Source organism: Podarcis erhardii (assembly GCF_964252035.2).
Source record: "Podarcis erhardii genome assembly, chromosome: 5".
NCBI lineage: Eukaryota > Metazoa > Chordata > Lepidosauria > Squamata > Lacertidae > Podarcis > Podarcis erhardii.
In genome coordinates this window covers 55,336,697-55,354,769 of record NC_138509.1, presented here as the reverse complement: position 1 = coordinate 55,354,769, position 18,073 = coordinate 55,336,697, and the positions used below count along the sequence as shown (strand labels likewise).

The following is an 18,073-nucleotide window of genomic DNA, read 5'->3' as shown; positions in this document are numbered from 1 at the left end:
ATATAATAACGTCCTTTAAACAACAATAAAACTGAGAGGCAACATAAATGCAAAACTACTAAGCAGAACAGACACCATAAAAACAATTTAAAATGTCTGGGCAAATAAAAATGTCTTAATCTGGCACCTAGGCCTGAGGGTGCTTGCAAAACAAATAGCTCTATGATTCAAGCTGAGCCACCTATTGCAAGGGGATTTGTTTTCAAGGAGTTCAAGACAATGCATATTATTTATTTATTAGATGTATACCCTGCACGTTCTTCCAAAGGAGCCCAGGGCAGCAAACACATCAATACTAATACAATTAAAACTTCTAAAAAAACAGTTTAAGGCTCCTAAAAGTAATCACCTCCGAAATTATTAATTTCAGGGTTGCCAGGTACATAACTTTCAGCAATCAAATGCCTGGGTAAACGGGAGGGAGGGAGCAAGAGCCCGGCTATGGTGTATGGCAGCCTCACGGTGTCCATCACCATCATGAGCATGTTCTGGGCAGTGGTTGGTGGTGTCCTGACATGGTTTGTGCCCAAGGGGCCTAACTGGAGTGTTATCAACACAATGTTGGTGACATGTGCTGTCTACTGCTACCTCTTCCGGCTGATTGCAATCCTGGCTCAACTGAACCCTCTCTTCAGACCACAGTTAAAAAGTGAAGTAATTTGATATCTAAAGTACCATTGGCCCTTAACTGATATGCTCTTCTACTGCAGTTTGTGAACTGGGATATGAAGATATTTTCTCTATGTAAAGCCCCATCGATCCAAAGATGCCTTCTAATGTACTTTGAATCTGACCATGTCTGCTCAGTGCCTTACTGTTTGTTCTATTACAAGAAATGTTTGCCTAATCTTGTTGCTTTTTCACCTTTGAAAGTGCCTAATAGATATCTGTATCTCTACTGAGTACAACATTGTGCTTGAATTTCAAGTGTTATAAATAATATTCCACCCCTCTTCTTTGCACTGACAGTGGCTAGATGGAATTGAGAATTGCCTCTGAGCATTTATGTGCTCTTTCAGGTACTTGGGTGCAAGGCATTTAGGGCCTTGAATTACTAATACCTTGAATTGGGCCCAGTAGCTCACTGGCTGCCCGTGTAGCCCTCTAAGGACCAGTGACACATGGTCCTATTTGGCTGCCCCACTTACTCACCTAGCAGTCGCATTCTGCGCTTGTTGCAGCCCTCACATAGAGCGCATCACAGTAGTCAAGGCAGATGGTCACAAAAGCAAGGGCAACTCAGGCCTGGCTATCCTGATCCAGAAACAGATATACATAGCTGATGAACCAGCCTAAACTGGACATAAGCACTTCTGGTCACAGAAGCCATCTGATACTCCAATGACAAGTCTAAATCCAGGAGAACTCCCAGACAACAGATCTGTTCCTTCAGTGGAATTACAGCCTCTCCATCCATATGATGTTTATGGATTATGTTTTATCCAAGCCCCACCTATTTATTTAAAATATTTGTAACCTGCTTTTTAAACTAAATGTCTTCAAGGCAGCTAAAAAGAATACAGAGTCCAAATGTTGTGAAAGTATACCTAAATTACCAAGTGCTAATTAACAGAGACTTTAAGCATTGCAGCAGAAACAAGAGGAAGCTAATCACGGCAAGCCAAAAGCCAACCAGAAGCAAATTGGGCCAATCCTCCTCAGTTTCAAAGATAGAAATCAATGTTGACCATTATAAACCAGGTAAAGTGGGAAACAAACTTATGTAGCATGGATAATGTCCAGGGGATCCCGCTGAGTTGTTTCCCGGTGTGATCTAAAGTTAGTTACAGAGGAGCTATCAATGTTTGGAGCTTCCCTGCCTCACTCTGAGAAACATGAAGATGACCTCCACTGTTCTGTTGAATATCCACTGATAAAAGAGCATTATGTTGCATAACCTGTTTACCATCACAATTTCATAGAACTTCATGAGCTCAGAAGCCAGAACCGAATAAATGAGCCTGAAGACCAAAAAAACACGAAGAAGCCACAAACAAAGAAACAAGTGCAGACTCAGAAGGTGAGAGAAAGATGAGGAAAAGTCAGCAAAGAAAAGTAGCTTAACATTGCTGCAGCACTTTCTGTGTCCTACTTTGGCTTTTGTAGCACTGAATGATCATTGGACTGTCAGTGAGAAACAGCAGCATGGAGCACACTCTAAAATAGTGCAACTATCTTATAGTGAGTTCATTTTCTAAGACAAAGATGAGCAATTGTCTAGCTGACCTAGCAAGGTTTCCTCAAAAGCAAACCAAGAAATGAGTTCCATGTTACACTGCAATATAGTCACCTTAAAATCTTACGGCTATAGTATTTTCTTGTACTGCTTAGCATGTTCATATTGAGATGCCTCATCCAGTGGATTCCAGATGGTCAGGGCTTGAGGGATCTAAATACATTTAACAAGTTCCTTAAATTCACACATTGCAGCTCCTCCTTTCATCTAGGCAGATTGAGATAAAATAGTAGAGGTGGGAATGGAGTGTCACGGGCAAATTATACAAACAGAGAGACTATTTCCAGAGACAGATGGACCGTAACTCCCCTGTAATTTCATCGTATCGTCTTGAAAGTGGTGTGGTATGAAAGCCAATTCAGAATGTGAACAGTGCTGGAGAAAATAATGTGCTGGATGCTTAAAAAAAGAGAACAATTTGCACTTTGGGAACTTTTCAGAGTTTAAGGAAGAGAGAGGAAAAAATTGCACAATATCAGGTACACAAACACCCCGAAAGGACAGTTTAAGGTGAAGAATATCAAGTTTGTGATGGCTACCAACTTGGATGACTTTAAAAGAGGATCAGATAAATTCATGGAGAACGAGGCTATCAATGGCTACTAGCCATGATGATTAAGAATTGCCTCCACTGTTGGTGGTGGTCTGCCTCTGAACACCAGTTGCTGGGAAACTATGGGTCCACCAATGGAAGTATTGCCCAACCCACTTTTTGCCAACTTGTAAAATGTTGGGGTGATATCCAGCAAAGTACTAGCTCAACTAGTATAGAAGGGTTTTTTTTTGTCTACACAACAGAATGTTCCCTCCCTCTCCTCTTTCTACGTGTCACCATAAATATGTTCTGGGGCTTCCTTCCAACCCTCAAGAGCAAATCTGTCGAGGGCTCAGAGGGTTTGTGGGGAGAGAAGGACAGGAAGTTCTATTGTGCAAGCAGAAATACTTGTGGTAGTGGAAGTACTTCATTGGACACTGCCCTTGGTAAAAAAAATTCACCCTTCTTTGTGGACCCCACTGTATGCACACTTTCATCTGACAAGAGAGAAGACCCACAGAAGGAACTGGAGTGGTGGTGTGCTGGTCCCGAGGGTTAACCGTGCTCAAGGTCCAAGTCCAGTCCGAGGTCAAGGGTGTGGTATGGAGGCTGTCCGTCAAAGCTGAAGCAGGGTCCAAGGCAGGGAGTCGGATGAGGTCAGGAACTCTGGCAGAAGAGCAGGACAGGGTGCAGGCAGGAACAGGCTACCAACAATGTTGCTACCGCAACCTGGGACTGGGGCTGGCTGGCTTTTATCTGCCCCGAGGCATAGGGCGGCCCTGGTCCACAGGTGACTCGCCTCTCCTGGCCTGGAGGTGAGCACTCCTCCTGCAGGAACTTAGTTCTCTCTGCCTTCCTGCCCTGAGCCTCTGCAGCTCAGGAGAGGCTGGAGGGTTACCGGACCCAGAGGCAACCTCAGCTTCCCCTGACAGGGCTGAGAGTGGAGCACCTGCAGGCAATGGGTCCTCCATCACCTCAGGACGCACCTGAGGATCCAGCACAGGTGAGGACCCTTCAGGCTCAAGCCCCAGCCCCAGCTCAGCTGGTTCTGGAGGCGGGGACTCCTGTGCAGGCTGGGATTCCTCAGATTCAGTCTCCGAGTCCGAATCCCAGGCCATCATAGGTGGTGATGCAGAAAGAGTTATGTTGAGGAAAAGAAAGCAAAATATGGATGGCGAAAAGGTAAAGGGAACCCTGACTGTTAGGTCCAGTCACGGATGACTCTGGGGTTGCGGTGCTCATCTCGCTTTACTGGCCGAGGGAGCCGGCGTACAGCTTCCAGGTCATGTGACTAAGCCACTTCTGGCGAACCAGAGCAGCGCACGGAAACTCCGTTTACCTTCCCGTCGGAGCAGTACCTGTTTATCTACTTGCACTTTTACGTGCTTTCGAACTGCTAGGTTGGCAGGAGCAGGGACCGAGCACCAGTAGCTTACCCCGTTGTGGGGATTCGATCTGCCGACCTTCTGATCGGCAAGTCCTAGGCTCTGTGGTTTAACCCACAGCGCCACCCGCATCCCATGGATGGCATAAGTGTTGCTAATTACAGTTGCTATGTATTGATGAAACTGGCAAACAATCTGTATATCTTTCCAGACTGTAGACCAGGCATAGGCAAACTTGGCCCTCCAGATGTTTTGGGACTACAACTCCCATCATCCCTGACCACTGGTCCTGTTAGCTAGGGTTGATAGGAGTTGTAGCCCCAAAACATCTGGAGGGCTGAGTTTGCCTATGCCTGCTGTAGACGTTGGCAATATGATCATGCACAAAATGCAGCTTCTGAACTCCTCACACAGAGAAAGTTACAGTAGCCCAGCTTTGAGGTTGCCAGTGTGGGGGTCACTGTAGTGTGGTGCTGCAGAAAGACAACTTGAGCCTCTCTGTTGCTTTGGAATGAGTTTTCTGGAGATACAAGGAGGTGACAACTCCTGAAACACTTTAGGTCAGTTAGCTTTCCAGACACCTGAAATTTAGTTTCAATTTAGAGAGAAACTCTAGCGAAAGGGCTTTTTTGTCACAGCTATAGTCCCAGAAAAAGATACAAGAATAAAGAGTTAGAAGAACATTTGTATGGCATGCTAAGATTAATCCATTGCTTTTTCTGTGGAGAAATAGTTCATGGATAAAGTTTTCTTTTTAAAAATACAGTGAATCATTAATGTTTGTACTGTTTTGCAAAGAAAGATTCATGACTATCAGAGTTCAGGCCTGGTATTAGATTTATATGTATGAACTGAGATAAAGTATTTTAAAGCTGGAATGTATATTCAATCAGGCAGCATTTTACTGTGTTTTACTGTAAATTGGTTTGATGTTGAAAGGTTTATTTCACTATTGTCCAATAATTTATTTGTCCCTCCCACTTCTCTGAAAACAGAACTGAAGTCTTAAACATTATTAGTCAATGATTATTTTTAAGATTGGTATTAAAGTTTAAAAGTAAATAAAAAAGGAGAATGGACTTTCTGAGTTTCTTGCAGTTTTGTGTGGTGTATTCTGAGTTATTGAGTCTAAACAGCAGAAATGCAATGCATTTGTTTGAGCAGAGGCCAAGTCTGGACCTCCAGTTCATTTTTAAATGACTACCATTCAGACATGGCCTAGATCAAACGGTGCCCAGACAAGGATATATTTGGCACTTCTTCCACTTACTCAACTTTTATTTATTTATTTTAAAAACGGCATTTGTAGCTCCTTTCACATCTTTGATGCATGATTTGCATGCATGATTTATCCCTATAACAGAAGGTGATAATGTGCATGCATGGATCACATCAGAATTCCTAACATGCACAGCAATTGATGAACCGGCACAGATGATGTGAATTCTCCCCTTCCCACGCATAGAATATGATGTTGGCAACACAGGTCAGCAATGTTAGCTTTACAGCTGTTGATACTATTTGTTTCAGTTGTTAACAGCCTGAGAGTGCCCCGTTCCCGGTTTGGCACCCCGGACTATCACAGGCCCTGCTAGCAAGAGTGAGAGTGTTGGTGTGTGAATCGGATTGCCATGTATTTATTTACAAAATACTGTACTGGTTCCTTGGGTGGCAACAAGGAACAACACAGTGGGTCAAATGGTGCTTGGAGGAATCTGGTGGTTTAGGGCAGAGTCACGAAAAAATAGGATGCGTTGGAAAAGGGCTAAAATTTCCATGAACTTTGTTTTTCCTAGTGGTTTGGTACATGGTTGAGGAGGGAGTTATAATGACGAGTAGTTCTGGATGCCTTAAGGCAGGGATAGTAAATGCCATTGGCCATGCTCGTTGAAGCTAATGGGAACTGGAGTCGTAACAGTACAGTGGAACCTTCGTTCTCGAACTTAATCCATTCCGGGAATCCATTTGACTCCCAAAACTGTTCAAAAACCAAGGCACAGCTTCTGATTTGCTGCAGGAGCTTCCTGCACTCAATCGAAAGCTGCGGAAGCTGCGTTGGATGTTCGGCTTATGAAAAACATTCGCAAACTGCAACACTTACTTCCAGGTTTGCGGCGTTCTGGAGCCAAGCCATTTGGGAACCAAGGTACCACTGTATAAGGAGGTCACTACAGTTGCCCTTGTTTTAAGAGGATTAACACATACAGGATACAGGACACAGGACAGGATGTATGTATGTATCGTCGGGCAGGGGTGGATATATAATGCCTGATCCTAGATTGTGGACTGTGCAAAATAGATATAAAAGAAATTGTGATGTTGGTTTAAAAGGAGCTTTTGGAGAGCAGCAAAGACTAGGGGAAACAGTGGAGTAGAGAAACTGAAGAGAGAACTAAGGAAGAAGAGAGAAGGAAAGAAAATGGATAGATTAAGCAGAGAGAAGGGTTGGCTCTTGATAGACTGAAAAGACCTGTGATAAGTGTCTATTCAGCTAGCAATACTGAATTGACTTTTTTTTTTTAGTTGTTCGTTTATTCAACAAATCCACTGTTGCCAAGTAACAGTTGTGCAGGTGTTTTAAACATTCATTAATTGTTATAATTGTTCATTAACTGGCTGCCTTAGCAGTTTCTAATATTATGAGATAAAGAAATATCATGAAAAGTCATGATCAGAGCAACAAGAGAAGCGAATGCTTTGCTTAGTAGCATGCTGGATTGATATCAGGGGTTCAAGGTGAAACAGGAGCAGAGAGGAGAAAACTCCTTTAGTCTGAGAGACAATCAGGGCATGAACCAGGGTTTTACTGAGAAGACAGAAAGGAAGGACATGTTTTTGAAACATTTGAATAAGAGAAGCAATGTGATTTGGTGAGGGACTTAATATGGGGGACAAAGCAGGCAGAGGAGTCAAAGCCAAAACTATGTGCCTGTTACAGGGTGGATGGTGACATTTTCAATTGATGTTGCATGTGAGGAGGAGGACTGAGAAGGAAACATGAGACATTCATTTCATGATTACAGGGGCGCCGACTTATAAAAAATATTGGGGGGGCCCATACCGGGGTCCTGCCCCGGGAAGTTTTCTAAGAGCCGCTCCCGGCCCGTTGCTGCTGCTGCCGCCCGCCTCGTGGCCCCCTCGCCAGCTGAGGGAGAGAGACCGAGAAGGAGAGAGATGCGTGGTGGGCAAGGCAAGTGCCCGCCGCGCCTCGCCTCCCACCTCCCCTCGTGCCGGCCGCCCCCTCCCCTCCCTTCCCCCGCGCGCGCGAGCTCGCTCGCTTGCCCTCCTCACCCCAGCTCTTGGCCGTTCGCCCCAGGAACTCGCCGCTGTTGGGGTTGTAGATGAACCTCCGCCACTCGGCCATAGACTGGCTGAAGGGCTTCTTCTCCTCCTTGGCCATAGCGAGAGAGAGAGAGAGAGAGAGAGAGAGAGGCTGGAAAGAGAGAGGGAGCTCGGCGGTTCGCGGGCGGCGGTTTTTCCCCTGCCGAAACAACAGCGGCTCCTCAGAACCGCTAAGTAACTCTCCCTCAGGCGCCCGGCGGGAGAGCAGAAGAGAGGAAAAGGAAAGAGGGGCTGGGCCAGTCGCACGCACCGAGCAAAACTACTCGCGCCGCCTCTTTTACTACCGTAATAATTATTTGTTTTAACTCATTACTGAATGTATTTTAAAAGGTAACTATCGTCAAACAAGGAAAATAAAAAATACCAACATAATTTTGTGATTTTACAAAGCATAATATAACTAATAATTTTCTTAAATTATTGGGGGGGGGGTGGAACCCCCCCAAACGAATTTTTGAGGGGGCTAGGGCCCCCTCAGGCCCCATGGAGTCGGCGCCTATGCATGATTAGAAAGAATCGCTGTATATTGGCGATACTGCATTCCTGCCTCTTCCCATTTTGCAGCTATGCCTTCTGAGGCATGGATAATTGTTGTTAATAAGAATAATTTTGAAAAATCACATGAGGGTGTCATGCAGAATGTTATGTATTATTTACCTATCTATATACACTTATAGGCAGAGAGAGATAAATACAGCAGGCATAAAGAGTTTCAAAAAGTCTCCTGTGCGCATGATCTTCCTTCGTGACGTGACTGCAGCTAATGTCGCAGTCTGATTTATTTCCCAAGGACTGCAGCAAACGGTGTAAGTGCATACAAGATAATCGTGTTGGTGATGGACGCACAGGAGAAGAATGCATTGTGCATAATAAAGAGGCATCTAAAAATAGCAAATGGTTTGTCTTCGGTTTTGTACAATGGTAAACATGTTAAGATATAGATTTCATAAAGTGTATTGATTCTAGGTTTGTTTGGCTACCCGTTTACATCTTCTGATGAAAATCTGCTGACCCTACCTCATTTTAGTAACTTCTCCCTCTGCTCCATTTTCAGTTGCCATTCTCTGCTAGTATACTCTCTCTAAATACAGTTGCTTACTCATCTTTTATTATAAAATGTATTGAATTGTTCTCTGAATGAACAACTTGTAATATTCAGATGACAACAGAGGCAGTGTAGCAAATTTTATCAAGGGATTGTAGGAGGGTAGAACCACTAACATTTTTCACTGTAACTACATCTTGATATGCAGCAATTAGCTGGTAAAGCTTTTAATGGCATAGAGATTGCTGTTATCACCAGCTAATTGCAGTGTTGCTGTTGAGGGCACACTCACAGAGACTGGTTGGAAAGTTGGCAACCCTGTAGGAGGGATTAATTTCACTAACAAGCTCTGTTCAGGTGTTATGCATGAAGAGGGAGTGGCAACCCAAGTAGGGGCCTTGAGGCTGCAATGCATATGCCAGCCTTGTCCCAAACACCTCCATCCATTCCGCTTGTGCCCTTTCTGTGTTGAGTGGGAAGAGCTCCTTGAAGAAAAGGTAGGATATAAATGCTACAGATACCTAATAAAAACATGCTTAAAGGTCTCCCCATGTTTGGGAACCATGCATTATCAGAGACCCTGATTTTTTTTTTCCTAATATGAACATTAATTATACTGTACATATTAGAATATATTAAAAAGATGACATCCAATCAATGCCTAATGCAAAGAAAGTCCTTTTGGAACTAAATGTAAATGGTTCTAGAATGTATAAGCTCAGAGAGACAGCTGTATCTTCTGAGAAGTCCTTGGTATAGAAAACTTGTACTAGGCAGCAGATGGTAGCCATTTTTCAAATTAATTCTTATTGCCATCTGAATCTGCTGTTAGCCTGGTATGTGTATATATACCGTAATAGGGTTTTGTAATCTCTTGCTTTTCCCATTAGCCATATTATGCTTGGCCATGTACTCTGTGCTAATGCAACCGAAGAAGAAGAAAGCCTCCACAGGCAAGGGTGCCAACTTTGGTTTGGCAACCCTGTTCCACCCCCAGACCCCCAGTTCCCCCCTCCCTCTAATTTCCCTCCATCACTGGCCTTTGTTATAAAACATTCCCAATATTGTGCTAGCAGAAATACAGTGGTACCTCAGGTTACATACGCTTCAGGTTACAGACTCTGCTAACCCAGAAATAGTGCTTCAGGTTAAGAACTTTGCTTCAGCATGAGAACAGAAATTGTGCTCTGGCGGCGCTGCGGCAGCAGGAGGCCCCATTAGCTAAAATGGTGCTTCAGATTAAGAACAGTTTCAGGTTAAGTACTGACCTCCAGAACAAATTAAGTACTTAACCCGAGGTACCACTGTAATGCAAAGTAAGCAAATATGGCATAGCAGGTTTGTAGAATTTTTAATTCCAGGAGCTTCCTTCATTAATGTTTTGAATATTTTTTTAGTGCCAGAGACATCCAGACCTGGCAATAATGTCCTCCTTTCTTGAAAATTAGCCTATCACCCCTGAAATGAGGTGTTTCAGCAGCAATTGGGGGGCAGAGTTTGGGGACATGACCTTCCAGAAAGTGGAGATTGATTCACTTTCTCTTTATTTTTATGAGTGCCAGCAAAGCCTTAATTGAATTATACCAGCTGGCTTGTTTTTATTGCAGCCCTAGCAGACTTTCTGTATTCTGCTCCCCCCAACCGGAGTTTTAGCAGACCATACACTCCATACTAGGTCACAATCCCTGCTCATGGGGAGGCTATTTCTGGGAGCGTGATCTTGGGATGCTCACAAAAGCATAATAAGTATCTTGGACCTGGGAGCCCTTCTGATTTTTTCAGTGCTGATTGCCTAACAGATGCCTGGAGTCAATGCATCATCAGTGCATTGAGTCACAGCAGCGAAGTTATTAACAACTGATTTGTGTGGAAGCAAAGCTGGCCACAGTAGTTATCATTTCTCCTAATAGCAAACATTGAGTGGCTTTTAGACAATAATGGAACTTCCATGATTTTGGTGCGCATTGCTCAAATGGATAGCATTACTGTCAGCTATTTGCTTCCTTTCCACCACTCCTCTCCCCTTTTAATTACCACAATTTTGAGCCCCATTCACTCCCTCAAAGAGCACAAAACAGCTTTCCCTTTCTTTTGTAGTGTGCATGTTTGTATGTTGTTTTATTCTGATCACACTACGTTAGCTTTAGACTTGAATGCGAGGAATCTTCCTCTGAAGGCATGGAGGAGTAAAGGATATGTACACTTGTGAAGATATCCATGACGTGGGAACATGGATGGCAGATTGAGAGTATATGGGTAAAAGATGTAGGAGAGGAAAACAACAGTGACCACACTGTGAGTTTCTGATGGAACTCAAACTCTGCCAAGAATGTAAGGTCCAACAAATTCCTCTACTGCCTCACTGACAATTTCATTTTCCAGCAAGGGGATCATCTATCTTGGACCTGGTCCTCACCAACAGGGAGGAACTCATCACTGAAGTAAAAGTACAGGGAACCTTGGGAGGAAGTGATCACATCCTCTTGGGTTTCATGATCCACAGGGAAGTGAAAGCTTAAGGTAGTCAAAGTTGGATGGGAGTTTCTTAAAGGTGAAATACTGAAGGTACAAATGCAGACAACTCTAACAAGAAAGAAGAGTGAGACGCATGTAAAGAAACCAGTGAGGCTGCGTAATGAGCTTACAAATGAGCTGAAATAAAAAACCTGGCATGTATAAGAAATGCAAGAAAGGGGAAATCACAAAGGGAAAGTATAGCCCATAGTTGCAGGGAGAAGGTGCCTTAGCTGAGATTTCTGCATTGCAGGAGGTTGGACTAGACTATTGGGGGCTCCTTCCAACTCTACAATTTTATGACTGGCAGGTGGGAGATCTTACCCAGCTGTCAAAATGACCTATGGAAGATGATTGTCAGGGAAGTCAAAGGATCTGACTGGCTGGGAGGATCCTGTTCCCCACCCCTGGCCTTGATGGAAAAAGAAGGGGAGGTACGAGGGCAGCGAGAAGAAGGAGGCCAGAGCCAGAGTTTCAGGCCAAGCTCTAATAGCATTTCAGCCTTTGTGTTATGACCTTTAAGATGTGCAGTTGCATTTCCACATATAATGGCTGCTGACATAGTTCTAGAGCAGGTGTGGGGAACCTTTGCTCCTCCAGATGTTGCTGAAATACAGAGCCCATCAGTCCCAGCTACCATGGCCAATGACCAGAGATGATGGGGATTGTAGTTCAGCAACATCTGGAGAGTAAAAGGTCCCCATACCCAGTTGTAGAGGGATAATTGTAGTGTGGTAACCCCTCCCCCATCACTTTTTAAAAATAAGGTCTAGCTTGTGCACATTCCAGTATAGGAGAGGGAAACTGCAAAGTCTGCAAAGATATTTTTTAAAAATAATAACACAAACTTTGTAGAAAGTGGACAAATCAATGAGATATTGCTAGGATTTAGGTTAGCTTTGCTATTTGGTCACTTAGGAATGGAAGTGGGGGGGAACCCATTGCAAGGTAAGTGCTACTGAGCAGGGCTTTTCATGTTCTTATAAAGTAAGTAATATAAAAGCTAAATTCAACAAATGTTTATAAGGTGCAGGCATAGAGGAGGAGAATTGAGTGGTTCAGTGCTTATTTTCTTTTTTAAAACAACAACAACAACAATCATATGCTCGCAGTACTGTACAGCAGGGGTCTAAACGTTCTGCAGATGCACGATGGTTATGATAAGGATAACAAAGGACAATGTGAAAATAAACCAAGCTATTAAGGACTTTGGGAGAGAGCTTTGGGTGCAGGCCCATTCTGATGTGCTAAACATGGTGGAAATTGGACTTCTAGTGCAATCCTTTCAATGTCCACTCAGAAGTAAGTCCTATTGAATTCAGTGGGGCTTACCCCCAGGTACATGGCATGAGGATTGCAGTCTTAGGGCAGGTACACACCATACAATTAAAGCATATGATTTCCTCCAAAGCATCCAGGAAACTGTTGTTAAGGGTGCTAGGAGTTGTATCTCAGTGAAGGGTAAACTACACTTCCTTAGATTCTTTGGGGAAAGGTATGTGCTTTTAATACTTGTTGAGTGTGCTTTAAATGAATGGTGTGAGTCTGCTGGTAGCCTTTCTTTCCCTTCATAGAGCTTAGAGGCATGCTGTAGATTATTGGTGGGTACTAAATGAGTTGAAAGCTAAAGTCCTTTATTCTTCCTAATTTTCATCTACACATAGACCATTTCTCTTTCAACTGGCACATTTTAACCAAGATCTATTTTATGTCTTTTAGGACAAATCATATCCACTGCACTGTATTCTTTGGTAGTAGTAGCAGGAGAAATACATGATCCATAGTGTGAGATTTATGTCCTCTCCCCAAGGAGTGATGAGTTACCCCAGGCTCCTTCTAAATTTCAGGTAAATCTTTCCCTGGGCTGTGGCTTCCCAATAATTACTTTTTTTAAGAAGAGAGGGTGACGCACTGTTGTAATCTGCCTCTTGACAGCTTACCTACCATGTTCTGCATCAGACGTAGCTTCTAAGAGGAGTGTCATGTAACTGCAGCTTCATGTTCCAAGAGGAGCTTCATTTGTTTCACGTGTACACCTGCAATTCACTATAGCTTCTATTTATCAAAAATTCTAAGTGATTCTATCATCCTCCTGTGCACAATGGCCACTTTTACATTAACTTCTTGTTCTTTTAGGAGCTAGTGTTCTTTCCAACAATTAGGGAGCTTCTGATCCTGCAGTCTTTTTGGAAGACTTGCTTCTGCCATGCGAATAAGGAACTGATGTTTGCATTAGGACAATGCTCATTATATTGCTCACCAAAGTCCTTATTACAGGTTCCATGAAAAATACTTATTTTTCAACATTTGTAAGCAGTGCAACCAGACAAGTATCAAACAAAGGCGCTAGATGCCCAGCAAACCTGGGAAACAAATGCATCACCATTTCAAATCCCATAAACATTTCACTAAAAAGGTACTTATTTTTCTATGCTTGTTTAAACTGCTTCATCTTTAAGCCTTTCTCTTCATGGCTTTCTCTCTGTCGGTTATTTAATGATTTCCTGCCCCGTCCCCCTGGCTCCTGTGCCAATATGCTAACCAGTGTGGTCAATTTTATAATACCCCTGTCTCCAGTCCCTGTTCCAGTGTCTAATGTCTCATTTTTCAATTCAATAACAAGGATATCTTTCTTTTTTAAGTCTTGTTAGATCACATAGTGAAAATTATTATGTCACCAGCATAGGAATTGTGTATCAGGAGAAATGCTTGTACATATGTTTTACTCTAAGAATTACGTCCTCAATGATGAAAATACAACTGCAGTGCTGAAACAGTACAGTGGTACCTTGGGTTACATATGCTTCGGGTTACATGCGCTTCAGGTTACAGACTCCGCTAACCCAGAAATAGTGCTTCAGGTTAAGAACTTTGCTTCAGGATGAGAACAGAAATCGTGCTCCGGTGGCCCCATTAGCTAAAGTGGTGCTTCAGGTTAAGAACAGTTTCAGGTTAAGTACAGACCTCCGGAACAAATTAAGTACTTAACTTGAGGTACCACTGTATATGAAATTGAAAGAATATCCAGGTTGTGCCATCAAGAGAGGACTTTGCAGCTGATGTGCAGGGCCCCACTCATCAGAATCAGCAGGTTGCCCTTTTCCAACTTGACAATATCCTTTTTGAGGTGAGGTGACAAAATAGCACTCAGTGCTAGAGACTGTGGGAATCTTACCATATAGGCTGTTTATTCCACTGCTATTATTGTGCTTTACTCTGTTGCTTGAAGAACACAAAGACTTATAAAGACTTACCTTTCTGCCCAGGTTTTCCCTGACCCATAAGATTAGATGCTGTCTTATGTGTTTGAATCCCCTGCATTATGTGTGTTTTCATAGAATCATAGAATTGTATAGTTGGAAGGGATTCCAAGGGTCATCTAGTCCAACAACCTTCCATGCAGGAATGCTGCCCACAGCCATCCCTGGGGGGGCTTGAACCACCAACCTTCTGGTTAACAACCAGATGACCATTGCACCACTTGAGGGAGATCATTTTATTTGCTTTTGTATGCTTTTACATGTATGTATATTTTTTGTGGTTTTATTGGCTTTAGGTTGTATTCTTGTTTCAAGGATATTGTTTTGTTTTGTTACATTGTATACCATTCATGCTTTTGTGAAAAAAAAATACACTAGGTGGTTTATAAATGCTTTAAAATTAATAAAATAAATAATTATGTGCGTAGCATCACAAGTGTAAACTCTGGTGTAGCGCTTGACATAACTAAATTCTTTGGCAGTTTAATGTATTTCAGAATAATAATCTCTGGACATAAGCTAAAAGTCAAATTGGTAAGAAAAAAACAATTCTACTGAAATATGGTTTACCTTATTGGTTTGGATACAAATCTCCCCAAGTGTTGCATATGTGAATACAACAAATGAAGGAAAGCGATAAAGACGAAAATTCCCTAACCCGCTTGAAAAGTGCAGCTCACTTCAGTTCTAATAATAGGCTCCCCATCCCATATCTTCGTAGAAAATGTACTTTCTCAACATGTCAGAGTTTTACTGACATTATCACAAGAAGAATTATGGAATTAAAAGGACAAATCCTTGGCTTGCTCTCTTTATGGCACTTTATGCTTCCTACAATCCGTTTTGGAACAGGAGCACATTAACCCTCCTTATAGAAGTTTATACTGCAAATATATATATATTCCTGATGAAGTGGCAGAGTTACATCTTCACATCCTGGAAATCACACCAGTCACATGGAGTGGAAAGATTTGTTTTTAAAAGCCTGATCATTTAGCTGTTCCAGGCTCCATAAAGGAAGAAATAATGGTTTGTGACAAAGAACCATAATAAAAAAGGAGAGAACCCTAATAAAGTGAAAATCCAGAGGTTCGGAGTCATGGATAGAATGACCCGCTTTGATCTCCTGTTCAAATTGCAGATCAGTCACACCCAAGTGGGGATCAATTGTATCAACTTCAGTTAGGTAAGCTGGATTTTTGAAGAAGATATCCAATGGCAAGTTGAAAGCTAGCTAATATCCAGGATGATGCCTGATAACAGGTCTGTGTGGGGCTATGGCCATCTCAAAATACACAGGAAATGCTTATTTAATCCAATGATCCTAGAAAGCACAGTTCTACCCAGAGATTATATTTTTTTTTTAATGAGGGAGGAGTAAGAAAGAACACTGAAAAAAGAAAGTGCAGTGCTTCCCAAGGAATTGTTCACTCCAGAAAATCCCAACAATGTCTACTGCATATGATTTTAATATTGAATGTAACAAGCTGGAAGAATATACAAAACATGATGAACTGTGATAATACAAAACAGAAGCAACTTAGTGTAAATTCCCAGGTGGTTCCCTGTTTGTGGAATGCCCTCCCTGGTGAGGTGCATCTGTCTCCCTTGCTTCTGACTTTTAGAGGAAATCTAAAGATGTTCCTGTTTATTCAAGGATTCAATGACTGAGAAATACCGACTGTGCCAACCTTGAAAGTAGTAACTGTGCGGGTATGTAAGGTAATTGTTTTTAAATGCTTGCATATAGCTGTCAACTTTTCCCTTTTTAAAAGGAAAATTCCCTTATTCCGAATAGGATTCCTTGCAAGAAAAGGAAAAAGTTGACAGCTATGTTGCATATGGTTTTTATTTGCTTTCCATTAAAAAAAATGTTTTAGATGGATTTACTTATTTGAATATGTCCTATTTTATCTGAAGTTGTAATTTTTAAATATTTTGTTGTTTGTCAACCTGGGCTCCTTTGGTAAGAAGGAGGGGGATACAAACTTAATAGATAAAATATCTGAAGGAAAACATTTGGTGAGAAATGAAACTTTGTTATGAATCAAAAAGTTAGATCATTGCAAAGATCTCTGTAAAAGGGAGAAGATATGGCTCTCTCACAAGCAACAGGATAGTAGCATAGTGCTGAACATATGTGATATTTGATTTTTGATGAAAAGCTGCCATTTTAAAGGATGTAAATAAGGTTTGCGAAACCTCCCGACTTAATGAATTAAGTCGTAATAAATCCCACAGGTGCTGGACCCTAATTTCTCTTGTAATATTTGCAAGCTTACAAATGAACCACAGAAACTGGATTAGAAGGAAGAAACCTTACCACTATGCTGCTAAACTCTAACCCACTATATGCAAAACTGAAACTAGTCAGCTCTTCTTAAATTCTTTTCCCTGCTGGTGTCACCCATAACTGATTCCTCGCCCCCCATACAACTATTTCTAAATTACTAGTTCCTGCTCACATTACACCCATCTTTCTGCCACTCCGTGTTAGCCAAATCATGCCCTGTCTAGCCTTTGGAAGACTGTAGCCAAGTGGACAGAAGGTAAAACTCCTCCGGTGGTAATTCAAGGGCTGGTTCTAACTCTTTCCAGGTCTGCTGCGGCTTTGGTGCCATTGGAAGGATACTTGGGAGGATATTGACTGCACCTTTTTGCCCCCCAGCCTCGTTGCTATGAACTGGTGCCGATCCTAGGCACCTTATAAAAACTCACTTGTTGCATGCAGAACCACATAAACTTCTAATGTTGAAAGCGCTGCAATCCTAAACTCACTTTCCTAGGAGAAAGTCCCATTGAACTCAATGGAACTTACTTTTCAGTTGGCATATCTACACTTATTTAAAGAGCTGATGGCTGGTTACTAGAGCACATCAAAGGCTTTCTTTAAAGCCTATTTATTTGCACTAGTGCACATTTTAAAAGTATTTGAAACCCCATTCACATAAATGGGTGGGTTTAAAAGTATATATGCATTGAACATTGAACATTTTTGTCTCTTCCCTCACTCTGCTGGAAAATTGCTGATAAGTGGAAGCTCTTTTCAAGAACTGTGTGACAATGTTCACAAAGCTCTACCTACCCAGTTCGGCTCAATGCTAATAACATCTCTTGAATGCTCATCTGACTTTGCTTGAGCCCATTTGTACCACTATGCAATTACCCTCCTGGCATAGCGTGACTGTCAGACGGCCCTCTTGGATGGAGCAGCCGACCATGGTTAATGTCAGCCTTAGCAGTCAGTTTCGTTGGGGGTGACTGAACAGTGGATGCATGTTTCTATCTGGCTTATTAGAGGGCTGCTTCCTTGGAGGTAATAATCAGAGATGGACCTAGGTCATGTATGATCTAGTGTTGAGATTCCTGCATTGCGGGGGGTTGGACTAGATGATGTCTGGAGTCCCAACTCTACCAATCTGTAATTCTCATTCAGTATTAATACCTTTTAAATTCAGCCTGTTTTTATCCTCTCTGATTCTATGCCTGCTCAATGCTAAATTGCCATAGAACTTCAGAGCTTGCAGGGTGAGGTTTTTGTATAGTTTTGTGTGCTTGTACATATGTGAATTGTGGCTGAATTTTCAGTACAGTCCGCCGGTTGCTTCTGCCAAATATTGCTGCAGAAGGCCAAAGCTAGCACGTTTGGGGAGGGCAGAAATGGAGAGAGGCTTTCCTTTTGATTTGGGTCAATAGCGGGTTTCAGCACACATTGAAGCGAGGAGCATTTGCAAGTGCCACTGGAGGCAATGTGGA

General features: G+C 42.4%; 1 pseudogene across 1 annotated transcript; it reads left to right on the top strand.

The window, feature by feature from the left end:
* Positions 1-441: 441 nt before the first annotated feature.
* LOC309342686 (V-type proton ATPase subunit e 1 pseudogene) lies at positions 442-776 on the top strand (annotated as a pseudogene). Its single transcript has one exon. The product of its transcript is annotated as a V-type proton ATPase subunit e 1 pseudogene (transcript).
* Positions 777-18,073: the final 17,297 nt, after the last annotated feature.